General features: G+C 49.1%; 1 long non-coding RNA gene across 1 annotated transcript in view; it reads left to right on the top strand.

Moving 5' to 3' along the window:
• The first annotated feature begins 333 nt into the window (after window positions 1-333).
• Window positions 334-15186, top strand: part of LOC138353873 (uncharacterized) — a 15056-nt gene continuing 203 nt past the window's right edge. The window contains exons 1-2 of the long non-coding RNA XR_011223292.1: window positions 334-439; window positions 14659-15186. The exon at window positions 14659-15186 is cut by the window's right edge and continues 203 nt beyond it. This is a non-coding gene — a long non-coding RNA (uncharacterized lncRNA). The remainder of the gene's footprint in view (window positions 440-14658) is intronic.

The raw sequence follows: 15186 nt of genomic DNA, 5'->3' as shown, positions 1-15186 counted from the left end.
TGCCTACTCTATCAATTAGTTTTTAAAGTGACCAATTCCAATGTTTCTAGTTGTGCGGGTTTAATTTTTAACACGGACAGACGGTCTGTCTCGAGGTTTTTTATTATTTTAGATTGGTCGGTCGCAGCTGTATAACTCTCGTACTATTTACTGCTAGGTAAACAGGGCCATCAGGGTGAAAGAAACACTTCCCATTTGTTTCTGCCATCACCGGGGATCCATCCCAGTTCCCTAGGATAGTCGCGAGCGCTGTCCACTAAAGTGTCTGGCACCGTGTGAATGGGTAGTGGGAGGGAATTTGAAAATGTTAGTAATATTGGTTCCTTCCTCCAGGTTGCCCAACACACTTCTTTCTCCTCGATGAAAGCTCGAAGTGAAAAAGACGCTGCAAATTATCACCAAGGTGCCCAGAGGCGCGAAGGAGCATTCTTCAGGAAAGGTGTGTGGAAATAGTTAAGAATCTAATTGTAAAGTCGACTGTAATACTTAACATAGTTGCTGGAGCTTTTGTATTGTGAACGTTTTGGCTTGTCTGAGTTAAGCGCAGATCTCCTTTAACTAAAGAACCATGTTGACATAATCGAAGCGACTGGATTTTTTTTTAATCGGTGAGATAAGGGACTGCCATCAAGATATTTCTAATGCCTCATGTGATCATACCATGACTAATTCCATCAAATAAGAGCGAGTGACATTTTCTTTCCTGAGGAAAGAACGCAAATTCACTTAAAATGTGTTAGGCTCTGCTCTGTACCCTGGTGGACCTCAACTTTTATAACCACTAAGTGAGCTCAACAGGTACCCTTGTGGCAGAGGTTTGTTATTGGCAACTGTGATTGTTTCACCGGAGCTGTGAGTAGGACGACCTACGTGAAGAATATTTTCTAGTGTTATAATTTCATGGCATAACACTAGGCTATGTTATCAAAGCCTCTTAATACATGCACGGCCCTAGGCAGTGCATGTATTAAGGAGTACTGTTAAGGTTTGAAAGTATAACCTGCATATCTCTATAGGCAGAATATTACTTATTTTTTGTTTGTGATAATTTTATCGTCAGTTCGTGGGGTGAATCACTTCATTTAAATTATTACACAAAATAATTGACTGATACACAGGCTTCTGTACCAAATGGCAAGATATATAGTTAAATTAGTCTGCCTGCTAGAGATTTTGTTCCTTAAGTGGTACAAATAGGTTTTCTCAACTAGTTCAAGTATAGACTGCTATTTGCGTAGTTGGCTCGTCTTGGACTCCAGGAAGACATCTCCTGTGGTCAGCCTTGCTGTGGCTGCTGGACCATCTCTGGCTATTGTTGTAAAGCCCTCGGCTTTCCGTCGGTCTTGAACGCCTTGATGGTAGTCACATTCGCCTTGACCTTCGGGTGAGCAAGATTTAGATGGTGTTGTACCATCACCTGCCGGAGGTGGACCTTTACCACCGTCTCATTGCTTTTAATGAGCAGAATTAACGTTTTATTGGTCCTGCTCGGTTGCCCGAGCAAGGGTTTGCTCGTGTTAAATCATTAAATTATGATTATCATAATGGTTAAATTATGGTTAATCCAGCTTTCATATCACTTGCTTATATGGCAACCAATCCTGACTAGACTCGGTGGCTGCCGACCCCGAAGTCCTTCATAAACGTTTAGCATAGTGCATTAAAGGTTTTCATATATATAAATTAGTTTCGGCTACGACCTATAGTTACATAACTATAATTCTTTGTATAATTAGGCAAATGGATTTCATAATTTTTGGAAAGTTTTTCATTTGAAGTACACGAGCGAAGCATTTATGGAGTAGATTTGAACAGAGGTTCTGTAGAGGACAGTTTGAGATGAGCTAGAATATCAGTCGTGAGTAAACATAATTCACAAAGTTTGTTGGATTAATAAACCTTTGACCTTTGATGACGCCGGTGTGATAATTTGGAGAAAAGGCTAAACATTCATTCTGAGGCTTGAACTCTCCTCACAGCACCTTTTTTTCTTTTAAACTGCTCGAAGCGTGTAACTATTAATGCCCCTCAGTGTATTGACTAAAAAGTTTTAAACACAATCCTGAACACCTAACCTGCCATCTACCAAACTATACGCAATCCCAATAAAATACTTTGAATGCATAGAATGATAAAATTGCTCGATGCATCTTGGAGTCTACTGCAGCTTGACAGTAATGCTGGTGGATGGTTTGCCACATGTTGCCTAGACTAGCAGGCTGGTTTGTGGGGCCCCTGATTACCTGTCGATGATTGAGCATCAACGCCCCCTCCGTTGTTTCCTTGTGGTGAGGGAGCTCGCGTACACCTCTCGGGTACCAGCGAGGGTTGCTCCCGCCTCCTTTCCTATCCCTCTTAGAGTTGTACGTGCAAAAGAAAACATGGGGGGGGTCTTGTGACCACCGGCTGAGGGGTCGCCCGTGAGTGGCTTCCCAAAGTGGATGGCTGGGTTTTCAGGCTGGGGCGAAAGGGAGAATGAGGACTTTGCACCAGTGTAGGAGAATGGACGAAGCAGGAGGACTCTTAAAAAGAGAGAGCACTGCTGTGGACGGCGCACCCCTTCTGTGCTCGGCCTCCCTGGCTACCCTGGTAGCTGTTATCCCTTGTTTCCAGGTCCCAGACGTTTTAAAATGCATGATATATGGATACTGATACCTCTTACCAGGCTCATATGGTGGGCGACCAAGGGCCCCCCCCCCACCCCAGGTCTGTAATGGAAGACTGGACTCTGTAGCCACCGCTACATTGGGCCCAGACCGGTTTAATCAACCCCCCCCCCCCCCCCACTCCTCCTCCCTTCCCTCTGTGGTAGGGTAGAGTCCAAATCCCCCCAGTGGTGACCATCGTCCCCTAGGTTGACCATCGTCCCCAGTCTCAAATTGTGACTACTGAGCCTTTTACCCCCCCCCCCCCTCCTCCTCCTCCTCTCCTGGGGGTTCTCAACGCCGTCCCCCGCACAGCCGCAATCGCACGATCCCTTCCCGTACTATTACGTACCACGCCTTGTTTGGTCATGCTACACGGCTAAATACTTTGATCTCTACCATGTGGATTCTACTCCTGATTTCTCCCTCCATAAAACCCCCTTGATTCGGTAGATGCCTTGCTTTAACCCCACCCGTTTCAGTATACGTATCGTCGCTACTCCTTCTAAGGATGCAGCTACCCATTTAGCTGCACTGTCCTGCATTGGGAAGACCTCTGTTTAGGTCTCCAAAAACGCTTGGTTAATGTCAGTGTTGGTACTTCTCCTCTGCACAATGTTGCGACTAGTGTTAGGGACCTAAAAGACTGACCCGAGGATATTGAACATATCCTCGTAGCTCCAGGCCATTCTGTCCTCAAGGTGGATACGCTCTCTACCCCCTCGTGGTCGTCGCCCTAAACCCCTTAGAGTTGTGTAAATTGCCTTTTGATAGGACCCTTCTGCCCTCTAATTCTTGCTGGTGCCAGATGCTCTGAGAGTTCATTCCCTGTCCTAGACTTTGCAATAAGTGCTGGAAGTTCAGGCACGGTGTCTTAAAATGTATAGTGAATATATACCCCATATGTGGGGACGATGATGACACGAAGTTCTCCCAGGCTCGCTGCCTGAATTGCAGTGAGGCCCACCCTACCTTCTCCCGCTCGAGTATGCACTATTATCTTGAAGCCGTCCTCAACTTAAAACACCGGGATTGTCTCACTTTTCCTGAAGCAAGACGCAAAGTTCGCCATCTTGGCCCTTTCGCTGGCATATCCTATGCTTGCGTGTTGCGTTCTACCTCTCCTCGTTCTTCCCACCCTAGTCAGTCTCAACCGTTTGCAGGTCTTGGACCCGGACATGGCCACCGGCGCCTCCACTGTTCCTTTTTGTCCCTAAAGAGCCCCCCTTCTGGTTCTCCATCTGAAGTTTTCCCCCCTTTCCTACCCAGTCTGCCATGTTTTCTATCCCTTCTTTCCCAGATCCTTCTTCCCATCCATCTCCCCCCCCCCCCCCCCCCCCCCGCCTCTTGGCCCTCTACGCCGCCTGTCTATTCAGGCTGATGTCCATCACACTCCAGCAATCTTTTAACTCTCGTTCATCTTCTGTTAAGACAGTTGTCTGTCTCCCAGTACGTTGTTGCTGGAACACCTGTCCTCGAGTCAGAAGTGAAAGCCTGGCTCATCTCCTTCCTCCTCCACTAGCGGGTAAGAAGGCATCGCATTCTTCCTCCTCTCCGCCTCCACCTCTTGACACTCTCGCTCCATCCCATTCCATATTTGGTGATCGGGCCCCTGTCCCAGCTATGGAACCCCTGATTCTCTATGTTGCTGCCCTTGTTGAGGTGCATTCCCCGTTTTTTGCCCCCCCCCCCCCCCTCCTGTTTTCCTTGACTGCCCCTCACGGTTGTTTTCTCCTCGGACCCTGCTCGTCTGACTCTGGTCAGTCCTCCTGCTCTTCTCTCCATCCGTATTTGGTTTACCCATGCCCCCTAACTCTGACTTCGCTGATCCTGCGCTTCTTTAACATGCTGTGTTCCTTTTTCATCTTTGTTTCTTCATTGTTTTCTGTTACTGTCCTTTCTCTTCTTGTCGCCGTCTATTCTTCAATGGAATATTCGTGGATATTAGGCCAATTTCAATGAACTCCTAATTTCAGTTTTTGCCCCCTTTGTATCAGTCTCCAGGAGCCGATGCTTGGTGCTCGTCCTGGTCGCTTGTGGCTATTCCTTTCTCTACCCACTTCCCCCAGCTATTGCTGGGGCCCGTGCCTCTTCTGCTCTCTTGATTCAATCTGATGATCCCTTCGTACCCCTACTTTTTCCGATGCCTCTCCAATGTTCTGCTGCACGTGTCATTGTGCCTATATGGTACACAGTTAGCTCCCTTTATCTCCCCAATGGCCTGCTTTCTCTTCCCTATCTTAAATACCTTCTGGACTCCTTGCCGAAGCCTGTGCTCCTGCTGGGTGATTCCAATTGTCGACATACCCTCTGGGGTGATGCTCTGACAAACACCCGGGGTTGCCTTCTTGAACCGTTCATTCTCATTTCTTCCCTGTTTTCTGAATTCTGATGAGCCCGTTCATTTGGTTTCAGACTCGCACCCTTTCCTGTCTTCATCTTTCTCTACTCGTCTCTATACTTGGATTTCACGTGGGGGGTTTTATGACCTCCATGGCAGTGACCATTTCTCCATCCTTGTTGCCTTTTTCTCTTCACCTTCCTTTCCCTTCCTAAGTGGCAGTTTGCCAAGGCAGACTGGAACCTATTTACCCTCCGTGCTACTCTCTCTGACCTCCATTCTGCTTCTCCCTTGCACCATATTTTTTTATAACGCCTTCTTCGACGCAGCCCTCGGCTCTATTCCTCGCTCTTCCGCTCGGTGACCACGGAAGTGCGTTCCTTGGTGGAATGTGGACTGCCTCGAGCTGTCCTCTGGAAGAGAGACCGCCGCTGGCAGACGGCCCATTCTCGTCTTTTGTTTCAGGAGGCGAGTGCAATAGCCTATAGTGCCATCCGTACAGGTAAGCTAGAGTGTTGGATGTCTTGTTTCCACCATTACGTCCGAAACTCCTTTGTTATTAATATGGAAATGTATCGGCATGATAGCGAATAAGTTCGTTCCTGATGTCTCGCCGGTCCTTCACCTCCGTTGTGCTCTTGTGGTGGTCCCGTTGTACGTCGCGACCGAACTGGGTTTTCACTTTTCTTCAGTTAGCTCTGGTTCTCGTCTTCCTTAATCTTTCCTTCTTCGTAAACCTGTCTTTGAAACTCCTTTAGATTTCTGCACTTCTCAGACTTCCCTATAACGAGCCCTTCCTGTGTCTCTCTGTCTGTGTCTGTGTTTGTCTCTGTCTGTGTATTACCTAGTTGTTTGCAAGGGTTGAGCTTTGCTCTTTCGGCCCGCCTCTAAACTGTCAATCAACTGTTTACTATTTTTCTCCATACGCCACAGGTACCTATTTACTGCTAGGTAACAGGGGCATTCAGGGTGAAGGAAACTTTGCTCATTTGTTTCTGCCTCGTGCGGGAATCGAACCCGCGCCACAGAATGAAGAGTCCTGCGCGCTATCCACCAGGCTAAGAGGGGCCCCCCCCCTGGTGGGTGTGTGTGTGTGTGTGTGTGTGTGTGTGTGCGCGCGTGTGCATACGTGTGTGTGTGTACGTGTGTGTGTACGTGTACGCATGCACGCACGCGCTTCAGTCTTCCATAGCCCTGTGCAGTTCTACTGCTGCGGGCTCGGATGGCAATTATGAAATGCTTTGCAATGTCCCTCCGTGCTCGTCTCTGTTTTTACTTGGAGTCTGTATAATCGGGTCTCGGAGTCGTCGTCAGTCCCTGAGGACTAGCTCGATGCCGTTGTCCTCCCTATTCGGAAAAAGGATCTCTTGGGACATCCCCTAAAGACTTCCGCCATATTGCCCTCTCGTGTTCCCTGCAAACTCTTTAAACGTATTTCTAACGTTAGTTTGATGTGATTCTTAGAACACTATCACCACCTCTCTTCTCAATTTGGTTTTCGCAAGTGCCACAGTACAACAGATGTCCTTGTGAACTTGGAGGTCTATTAGCACTGCTTTTGCTGCAAAGACCTCCGTTGTTGCCGTCCTTTTTGACCTGGAGAAGTATTAAGACACCATCCGGAGATATCATGTTCTGTTCCTACTTCATTCTTTTTCGCCTTCGTGGTAATCTCCCTTTTTCTCAAAAGCTTTCTCTCTCGTCGTTCCTTTCAGGTGAGGCTTGGTACCGCTCTCTGCCTCTTTCCAGCAATAAGAGGATGTGCCCGAAGGTAGCGTTATGAGCACTTCTTTTTTCTGATTGCCCTCAATGGTCTTTCCTCGCTTCCTTCTGGCGTCTTCTCTATGTCGAAGATCTTGCCCTTTGCTGTCGGTGTGATGATTCGCCTCTCCAACGGCGGCTTCAACTTGAGATTGATGCCGTATCGTCTTGGGGCCACCGATCATGGGTTCATGTTCTCTACATATAAGACTTGTGCTATGACACTTACTCGGAGGGATGTCGTTCTTCATCCCTCTTTGTCGATTAATGGTGTTTCCCTTGTGGGCAAGGATTCCGCAAAGCTTTTGGGGTTAATCTTTCACACTCGTTTGTCTTGGTCGCCCCATATCTAATGCCTCAGAGTTGAATTCTCTAAAGGCCCTTACACTCCTTCATGTATTGTCCCATACTTCATGAGGAGCAAATAGGCGCATTTTCCTCACTTTACATTCCTTTCCCGTCCTGTCTAAACTCTTATGGTTGCTTTGCGTACTCGTCAGCTTCTCCTCCTACTCATCGTCGTCTTGATGCTTTCCACCATACTCGGTTGCGCCTCAGCTCTGGTGCCTTTCATTCGACTCCCACCCTCAGCTTGCATGTTGACACTGGCTTCCTATCTCTCCAGGACTGCCGTAATCGCAACTGTCTGATAAAGTATATACTGGTAAAGATATACGATAAAGTATAAACTGTAGTTACTAGTGGCTTTAATTATTCGGGTATGGATTCTCTTGCGCAGTCCTTGCAACATCCTTCCTCTCGCTTCGGCCATGCTTTAACTTTTACCCCTCCTGTGGTTCCTGTTCCTCTTCCCCACCTTCCTCTTTGTCCAGTTATCTCGCTTACAGGATTCTTTTTACAGTTCGTCTTGGTAATATTTCTCCTTGTGTTCCTTTCTAGCCCCTGTGGAGTCCCCCCCCCCCCTTCGGAAGTTTTGTTCACCCTTGACTCGCATCACTAAAGCTTTTACCCCTCCTATGATTCTGAAACGCCTTTTCCTTGAGCACTTTTCACATTCCTGCTCAGTTTCCAGCTTCACCGATGGGTCTAAGTCTGCGGACGGTGTAGGCTACCGTTTTCCTGACTGCACGTTTGTGTCCACTACCTCCGGAGACTAGAATCGTCTCGGCAGAACTTTATGCTATTCTCTCTGCACTTCGTCTCCTGCTTTCTCGTTCTCAATCTTCCTTTGTAGTTTTCGTTGACGCGTAGTGTCCACATGGAACTCGGGTCCTCTAATCTAGTACATCCAGTGGTCGTTGAGAATTAGCATTTGATGTTTTTTCCAGTAAATTTCAGTCTGAGTTTTGCCGAGTTCCCAGCCATTTTGGGGTCTTTCAATGAGCATGCAGATGCTGCTGCTAGGGAAGCTGTCCGCTCTTGTCCCATCTCCCATAAAGGTATTCCTTGGGTAGACTTTCCCAGTTAATCATTCCTCCATCCTTACCCATTGGCGGGATTCTTGGTATTCTGTTACTGGTAACATACTGCGTACTCTTAAGAGCAGTGTTTTCTCGTGGCCGTCGTCCTACCACCGTAACCAGCGATGGGAAACGGCTCTGGCGAGGTTGCGTTTTGGTCATACACACTTGACTCGATCACTTAATGGAGCACAGCCCTGCTCTTTATTGTCCAAACCCTCCGTGGTGCCTCCTTGCTGTGGTGAGAGGCTCGCGTACACCTCCCAGGGACAGGTGTGGGTTGCCTGTGCCCCCTCTCCTGCCCCCCATTTGGGTGGTGTACGTGGTGAAGGGCACCATGTAGGGGCCTTGTGAGCCATCGGACCACCCGCTGGAGGGGCCGCCTGTGAGAGGCCGCCCTGAGTGAATGGTTGGGTGTCCAGGCTAGGGCGAAAGGGGGACTGGGGTCTTGGCACCAGTGTGGGAGAATGAACGAAGTAATAGGACTCCCCTGTTGAAAAGTGGGAGCACCGCTGGGGACGACACACCCTTCCTGCACTGGCCTGTGGTCGGCCTCCCTGGCTGCCCTGGTAGGTGGTATCCCTTGGTTCTGGGTCCCATCCCTTATATATTGGTTTGCTGTATGGATGACGACTTCACTACTATTAACCAGGCTCATAGGGTGGGCGACCAGGCCCCCCGAGTCGGACCGTCCTGGAAGACTGGGATCTGTAGCCTCCGCTATAGGGCCCGGTTTAGGCCCAGACCGGACTCTTCCCCCCTGCTCTCCTCCCTCCTCTGGTTGGGTCGATCCCCAACCCTGCTGCGGTGACAGTCTCGTCCCCTTGCACGGCTCCTACTCTTCTTGTGACTACTGCACCTCTCGACCCGTCTCTCTCTACAGGTTCGCATCGCCGTCCCCGCCACGGCTGCTCTCGTATGCTCCCTTCCCATCCTACTTCGCTCCATGCTGTGTTTGGTCCTGCTACACGGGCGAAGTACTTTGATCTCCAACCTTTGGATTAAACTACTACTAAAGATTTTTCTTCATAGGCATCTTATCGATTCCGTGGATGCCTCAATCGCCTTAAACCCCACTCGTCTTGGTACCCGTGTCGTTGCTGCTCCTTCTCAGGATGCGGATACTTGCTTGGCCGCCTTATCCTTCCTTGGCGAAACCACTGTTCGGATCTCGAAGAACGCTTGGTTGAATGCCAGTGTTGGCACTGTTCTCTTCCCGCACCATGTTGCGACCGGTGTTAGGGATCTCAAGGACTGCCACGAGGATATCAAGCATATCCTCGAGGCCCAGTGTCATTCTGTCTTCCAGGTGGATACATTTACTCATCACCCTCGTGGTCATCGCCGTCTGCCCCTTCGGGTTGTGAAGGTTACCTTTTGATGGTAGGACCCTTCCATCCTCTGTCATTCTTGCTGGTGCCAGGTGCTCCATTCAGGAGTATATTCCATCTCCTTGGCTCTGCAGTAAGTGCTGGAAGCTTGGGCATGGTACCCTCAAATGGTCTAGTCCTGTCTCTGTCCCCTGTGTGGAAGCGAGGGTCACTCTAAGTTGGAGTGCACTTCTCCCCAGGCTCGCTGCCTGAATTGCGGTGAGGCCCACCCTACCTTGCTGCGGTGACCTCGGGGGGCCTCGTAGCCTGGTGAATAGCGCGCAGGACTCGTAATCCTGTGGCGCGGGTTCGATTCCCGCACGAGGCAGAAACAAATGGGCAAAGTTTCTTTCACCCTGAATGCCCCTGTTACCTAGCAGTAAATAGGTACCTGGGAGTTAGTCAGCTGTTACGGGCTGCTTCCTGGGGGTGGAGGCCTGGTCGAGGACCGGGCCGCGGGGACACTAAAAAGCCCCGAAATCATCAAGATAACCTAAAGATAACCTTCTCCTTTGCGTGTCTTCATTACAAACTTGAGGTGGCTGTCCTCAGCTTGAAGCACCGGGACCATTTGTCTTTTCCTGAGGCTCGGCGCAAAGTTCATCGTCTCCCTCTTTCGCTGGTGTCTCCTATGCTCGCATGGTGCGCTCTTCCTCTTCTCGTCCTTCCCGCCTTCCTCAGTCTCGCAACCGTTTCCGAGCCTTAGACCCAGACACGCCCACCTCCCTTGTTTCCCTCCATTCTGTCCCGAAGGGTCCCCCCCTCCGTTCTGTCCCGAAGGGTTCCCCTCCTGGTTCTGTCTAGGGCTCCCCTTCTTTCTACCCAGTCTGTCACGTCTCCTGTGTCTTCTATTTTCTCTCCCCTCTAGTCCTCCTTCCCGTCCTTCTCCTCTCTTGGCTCTCCACGCCGCCTGACTGTGTGGGCCGACGTCCATCGCTCTGTCTCTTCTCTTATCGAGACGGTGGAGTCTGTTGCCCAATACGTTGCTGCTGGGACACCTGTATCTTTGAGTCAGAAGCGGAAACCTGGCTCCTCTCCTTCCTCCCCTGTCGGTAAGAAAGCTTTGCTTTCTTCTTCACCCCCTATCTCTGATTCTATCGTTCCTTCCCCTCCCACTTCGGTGGAGGAGCCCCCTGTTCCTACTGTGGGGCTTTCTTTAGACCCCGGTTCCATCTTGGTTACTGCCCTTGCTGAAGTGTGCTCCCTTCTTTCTGCCTCCCCCCCCCCCCTTTCCTTCTCCTCCAGACCCTGCTCGTCCACCTCTGGTCCGTCCTCCTGCTTCTTTCATCCTTCTTTACTCGGTTTACCCATGCCATCTAACCCTGACTTCGCTGACCCTGAGCCAGACTGTTTTTTTAGCGTGCTGTGTTTCTTCTTCACCTTTTCCTTCTTTCTCTGTTGCTCTCCCTCTCTCTTTGCTGATGTCTTTTCTTCAATGGACCATCTGTGGATTTTACGCCCAATTTCCTTGACCTCCAACTTCTCATTTCACAGTTTTCGCCCCTTTGTCTCCAGGAGCAGATGCTTGGTGCTCGTCCTGGTCGCTTCCGTGGCTATTCTTTTCTCTCCCCTCCCCCAGCGACAGCTAGGGCCATAATTTTTCAGCTCTTGATTCGCTCATTTATCCCCTTTTTTTCCTCGCCTCTCCACTGTTCTGCTGCCCATGTCTTTGTGGTTTGTTCCATTTATTTCCCCCCCCCCCCCCCCCCACACTGTCCCACTTTCTCTTACTGATCTTAAACAACACCTAGACTCCTTGCCGGAGCCTGTGCTCCTGCTGGGTGATTTCAATTGTCATGCCCTTTGGGGTGATGTGCTGACAAAACACCAGGTTCGAGGAGGCAACCCCTTCATCCTCTCTTCTTCCCTGTCCCCTCTTAATTCTGGTGAGCCCACTCATTTGGACTCTCGGACTCGCTCCCTTTCTTTTCTCGATCTTTTTGTGCTCGTCATCCGTTTCCTTAGATTTCGGGTGGTGGGTCCTTGATGACCTCCATGGCAGTGGACCATTTTCCTATCCTTGTCACTTTTATCTTTTCGCCCTCCTCTCTCCTTCCCTAAGTGGCGGTTTGCAGAGGCTGTCTGGCGCCTCATTACTCTCCGTGCTACCATTTCCGACCTCTCCGTTCTGCCTCTCCCTTGCGCCCTCCTTCTTTTTCATGCCATTGTCTTGGACGCTGCCCTCCACTCTATTCCTCGCTCTTCCTCTCGGGGAACGCGGAAGTGCGTTCCCTGGTGGAGTATGGGACTGTGCTCGGGCTGTCCGCTGTAAGCGTGCAGCCTGGAAGAGACATCGCCGCTGCCAGACGGTTGAGTCTTTTCTTTTGTTTCGGAAGGCGAGTGCGGTGGCCCGTAGGACCATCTGTGTGGCTAAACGTACTTGCTGCGAGTCGTATGTCTCCTCCGTCACGTCCGAAACTCCTCTTCCACTGGTCTGGAAGCGTATCTGCGAGATTGCGGGTAAGTTCGTTCCCGATGTCTCACTGGTCCTTCACCTCCATGGTGATCTTGTGGTGGACCCGTTGTGGGTTGCGACCAAACTGGGTTCCCATTTCTCCTCTGTTAGTTCTGGTTTCTCATCTACCCCAATCCTTCCTTCGTAAGCCTCTCCTTGAATCTCTTCCTTTAAATTTGTGTACTTATCTTCACCTTCCCTATAACGATACCTTCTCTCTATGAACTTCAATCTGCCCTAGCCCTTTGTGATTCTTCGGCAGCGGGCTCCAATGGCATTCGTTATGAAATGCTTCGCCATCGCCCTCCATGCACGTCTCGGTATTTACCGAGTCTGTACAATCGGGTCTGGGAGTTGTCGTAAGTCCCTGAAGACTGGTTCAATGCTGTTGTCCTCCCTGTTCGGAAACCAGGGGTCTCTCGGGTCATCCCCCTAGGACCTCCGCCCTATTGCCCTCACAAGGTGTCTGCAAGCTCTTTGAACGTATGGTTAACGTTCGTTTGATGTGGTTCTTAGAACACTATCGCCATCTCTCCCCTTCTCAATTTGGTTTTCCCAAGTGCTGCAGCACAACGGATGTCCTGGTGAACTTGGTCTATATTTGTAATGCTTTTGCAGCGAAGACCTCCGTTGTTGCCGTCCTTTTTGACCTGGAAGAGGCTTACGACACTACCTGGCGGTATCGTATTCTGTCTCAACTTCATTCTTTTGGCCATTGTGGGAAACCTCCCTCTCTTCCTCCAGAGCTTCCTCTCTTCGTTCCTTTCGTGTGCGGCTTGGTACTGCTCTCTCTGCCCCATTTCAGCAGTACGAGGGTGCACCCCAGAGTAGTGTTCTGAGCACTACTCTTTTTATAGTTGCCCTCAACGGTCTTCTTTCCTCTTCCTTCTGGCGTCTTCTCTGCTCTCTGTTGATGATCTTACCCTTTGCTGTCGGTGATGATTCAAGTCTCCTTCAACAGCGGCTTCAACTTGCGATTGATGCCGTGTCGTCTTGGGCCACCGATCATGGCTTAAAGTTCTCTGCGTCTAAGACTTGTGCTATGACTTTTACTCGGAAGTATGTCGTTCTTCGTCCCTCTTTGTCGCTTTATGGTCATCCCATTGTGTACAGGGATTCCGCAAAGCTTTTGGGGTTAGTCTTTGACACTCGTTTGTCTTGGTCAGCCCATATCTCTTACCTCCAAGTTGAATGCTCTTAGGCCCTTAACCTCCTTAAGGTTTTGTCCCATACTTCTTTGGGAGCGGATAGGCGCATGCTCCTCTATTTGCACTCCTCTCGTCCTGTCTAAACTCGATTATGGTTGCCCTGCATACTCTTCTGCTTCTTCTCCTAGTCTTCGCAGTCTTGATGCTTTGCACCGTACTGGGTTGTCTCTCGGCTCTGGTGCCTTTCGTTAGACTCCCGCCCTCGGTTTGTATGTTGACACTGGCTTTCTCTCTTCAGGACCGCCGTGATCGCTACTGTCTTCGCTATCTTGCGCGGTCCTTCCAACAGCCTACCTCTCGCCTCTGTTGTGCATTGACTTTTCCTCCTCCTGTAGTTCCTGTTCCTCTTCATCGTCTCCCACTTTGTCTGGTTATCTCGCTTATGGGATTCTTTCTGTTCATATTTGTAATGTTTCTCCTCGTATTGTTCCTTCCCTACCTCCGTGGAGAGTCTCCCTTCCCATTTTTTGTATGTCCTTGACTTGTATTCATAAAGCCTTTACCCTCCTACAATTCTAAAAAGCCTCTTCCTTGAACACTTTTCTTCGCACTCCCACTCTATTTCCATCTTCACCGATGGGTCTAAGTCTGCGGACGATGTGGGCTATTATGTTTTTCCTGACTGTACTTTTGTCTCCTCCCTTCAGAGGCTAGTGTCTTTACGGCAGAACTTTAAACTATTCTCTCTGCTCTTCGGCTCTTGCTTTCTCATTCTCATTCCTCCTTTGTGGATGTAGTACTCTCGTAGTGCCCTCATGGCTCTAGGGTCCTTTAATCCTGTACATCCGGTGGTCATCGAGATTCAACATTGGCTGTTTCTTATTTCTAGTAAATTTAAATCGGTAGAGTTTTGCTGGGTTCCCAGGCATATTGGCGTTTCTTTCAATGAACGTGCGGATGCTGCTGCTGAGGAAGCTATCCGTTCTTGTCCCATCTCCCGTAAAGGTATTCCTTGTTCAGACTTTTATCCTGTTATTCATTCCTCCATACTTGCCCATTGGCAGGGTTGTTGGTCCTCTGTGGTTAGTAACAAGCTGCGTACTCTCAAACGTAGTGTCCCCATGGCCTTTCTCCTACCACCGTAACCGGCGGTGGGAAATTGCCTTGGCACGGCTGCGGTTGGCCATACTCGCTTAACCCACGGTCACTTAATGGAGCGCTGCCCTGGTCCTTATTGTCTAAATTGCGTTGTCCCTCTTACAGTTGTGCATATCCTTGTTGAATGTCCTGATTTCCAGGACGAGCGTGTCTTGCTTTTCAACCGTCCTTCAGTCGCTTGTCTCTCGATAGAATTCTTGGTGAATTGGATGCTTTTGATATTGTTCGCCTTGTGTGCTTGTTCTCGTGTTGGCATTCTTAGTGATATTTGGCGCCCTCTGATTATTCTGCACATTTGATGTTGCTACATAGCCTTCCGGGTTTGGTGCTTTGTTTTGACAATTGCTTACTTTTCTCAGGTGAAATTGGAGACTGGAAGAACCACTTTTCGCCAGAGCTCGAGCAAGAGATGAATCGGTGGATCGAGAAGAATCTTGGAAACATTATTTTCAAAAGAAACTCTAGTGTCTCTGCACATGGCACCAAAACACTTGTTTAATGGTTGTTTTAATGGCTGATAATCTGATTACAGGTACATGTTGAATAGTTTAAAAGTTTCTAATGCCTTCAATAACTTTTAATATACAAATGGTAGGTGTAATGAGCTTTGTACAGTAAAAATAATTTACTGAGATTGAGCAACTGAACCCTGGTGCTCTTATAATTCGGTTCAGTAATAGTTATCATAATTCCATTGCTCTAACATGCATTTGAATACTTAAATTGGATTCAACAGAGCAAACCTATTTCTAGAGTAGAGCTTTCAAATAAGTGTTAGGCATTAAACTACATTGCTATTAAAGTTTTAAACGCTTGTGAGAATAGTTTCACGTTTAACAAACTCCATTTTTGTGATGTTTTTCTCTGGCTGATGCCGTGATTCCTGC

This window comes from Procambarus clarkii, chromosome 60 (genome assembly GCF_040958095.1).
Source record: "Procambarus clarkii isolate CNS0578487 chromosome 60, FALCON_Pclarkii_2.0, whole genome shotgun sequence".
Taxonomy (NCBI): Eukaryota; Metazoa; Arthropoda; class Malacostraca; order Decapoda; family Cambaridae; genus Procambarus; species Procambarus clarkii.
This window is presented reverse-complemented; position numbering and strand designations above follow the sequence as displayed.